Source organism: Bufo bufo, chromosome 10 (genome assembly GCF_905171765.1).
Source record: "Bufo bufo chromosome 10, aBufBuf1.1, whole genome shotgun sequence".
In the NCBI taxonomy this organism is placed as follows: Eukaryota; Metazoa; Chordata; class Amphibia; order Anura; family Bufonidae; genus Bufo; species Bufo bufo.
In genome coordinates, this window is record NC_053398.1 from 93,385,963 (window position 1) to 93,388,520 (window position 2,558).

The following is a 2,558-nucleotide window of genomic DNA, read 5'->3' on the forward strand; positions in this document are numbered from 1 at the left end:
GTATGCAAGCCATGTGCAACCCCTCTCATCACTCTCACATTGTTCTGCCTCTGGTTTGCCTGGGCGAATGGAGTCACACAGGGGAGGAACTGCTCTGTGTCCTTCATCAAGAAATCGAATCCTGGCTTTCTCCGCGACAACTGAAAATCAGAACCTCGGTGACCGACAACGGGAAGAACATGGTGTCGGCGCTGCGTCAAGGAGGCCTGAGTCATGCGCATGGCGCATGTGTTCAATCTGGTTGTCAAGCGGTTCCTGAAGTCTTCCACCCATCTGCAAGGCATCCTAAAAACGGGCAGGAAACTTTGCATGCACTTCAGCCACTCGTACACAGCAAAGCACACTCTCCTTGAGCTGCAGCGGCAGAAAGGCATCCCCCAACATAGGCTGATATGCGATGTTTCAACCCATTGGAATTCCAAACTCCAAATGTTGGACCGACTATACGACCAGAAAAAGGCCATCAACGATTTCTTGATGATCCAAGCGGACAGGAGTAGTCCCCTGTGTAACTTCAATGTCAGCCAGTGGCAGCTCATGCGTGACATCTGCATTTGCTCAGGCCCTTTGAGGAGGCCACATTATTTGTCAGTCGCCAGGACTACGGGATGAACAATGTCATTCCACTGCTTCATATCCTGAAACAGATGCTGGTAAATCTGGCTGGTCAGGGGACTGGAGACGTGGCTCCTAGAAAAATGGCGGCAGAGTTTGATACATTTGTCTGTCAAGATCTCTGTTTACAGTCAGTGAACGGGAACATCATTTATCGCAAGGATATGCAAACACCAACTGATGGGGTGTTAACCCCCAGAAGTAGGTCATCGGCACGAAGGAGCAGTCATTTTCACAGCCCGAGGTATCCTCCCGGAAGCTTGACCTGTGCACGTCGACGGTCTGCATTGCGATGCTTGTCTAAAAGAAAAATCCTGCAGTGCACCCGCTTGGAGGAAACTCTTGATCTGGCACAGGCTGCTTTGCTCCTTCAAAAACAAAGAACAATGTACAGAGTGACACCAATGTATAATTTCTTATACACCAGACTGAAAGAGTATTCAAAGCACCTGTCTGCCCACACAGCTGCCGAGAAGCAGAAGGGTCTTGCCATTGAAGTGGGCTCAGAGCTGAACCTAAAAGCCAAATTTTCCTCTTTACCTGGACTCAAAGGAAAGGACAGAGATCCACTGGCTGTGCTCATACAGATTTCATCCAAGCCTCCACTTACCAAGGCAAGCGCAGAGGACCGGATTGTGTGGACAGGGTGGTTCTGTGGGACGTACACAGAGGACGATCTTTTGGAGGTGTTACCAAAGACATTTACTTTCCTCCCGCTCTTCCTATATAACGGTTCCGAGGTGCTCATGGCTGTCGCAGGGACGTAGTTCCAAAGAAACTTTGACTGTTGTTTTGGTTAGCTGGTGATCAGTTCTCTGGACCTTACGTGGCTAGCAGCGATATGGACCGGGTATGATGTGTCTGGATCAGTGTCGGCCACAGAGCTTGTTTTCTCTGTGCCCGTCGAATGTCATTTCTTATGCCATCCATGCAGAGGGCTTCAAGACTTTATGGAATGATATTCATAAATCAAAGGACAAGGTCACGGAGGAAGTGGACAATTTATTCCAATGTCTTTACTCGCATTTCTTCAAACACTTTAGAATCCACTTATCAGCAACTCAGCTCGTCAAGGTGATGGCATCTGTGGCATCTGTGGCATCAGCGCATTGTGAAGGAAAAATTCCTCAGTAAGGACTACCTAATCCAAGTGCTGGGATTCATCACGGAGCTGGCCATCAATAACATCCAGTATTGAACACATGGTAGACTCTCATCTTGGACCTTGTCCACAATGTTCGGGACCTCCCAGTCGTCTTGCATGTCTTAGACATGATCCCTGAAGTGCTTACTACATGTTATACCGCTTCTTGCCATTCTGTTACAGCGGCTGTGAGACCTACACATACTAACGTTTTCTTATGAAGATTTTCGGTTGTTGCCTGTACCGACCAGTTACCTTTCAGCTGTGATTGTGTAGCCTGCACTGTAGGAATGAGCTGAAGTCGGCTTGTTTGCTGGACTGTCATCCAGTTATCATCCATAACCCCATACATTTCATGATCCTCAATATGCATTACCATCGTGGTCACCCCAACACTAGTCGTTAATCCATTCTTGTTGATTACTTCTGTGTTGTATTTTATGTGTGTTAATGTCCTGTTTGTTGAACAAAGTTTTTTTTTTCTCCCCAGTTAAAAAAAAAAAGAAAAAAAGAATTGGCTTGTGATTTGGTAGCCAAAATCAGGAGTGGGTACAAAACACAGAACACTTGCAAATATTCCATTCACGTGTCATCTCTGTTTTGGATCCACTTCTGTTTTTTTGGCATTAGCAATACTGATGGATTACTGACCAAATGCTGACCAAGTGAAGGCGGTGGGTTCTCCACAGATAGGTTCCTTTTTTGGGGGGTTATTGTCCTGACGGATCAGAGGAAGGGCAAAATAATCAGTGATGTCAACACAAATTTACTGCTGACACCCTCTCCACTCTGTCTGGGG

At 46.8% G+C, this 2,558-nt stretch overlaps 1 pseudogene; it reads left to right on the forward strand.

The window, feature by feature from the left end:
• Positions 1-762: 762 nt before the first annotated feature.
• Positions 763-1,813, forward strand: LOC120980168 (annotated as a pseudogene).
• Positions 1,814-2,558: the final 745 nt, after the last annotated feature.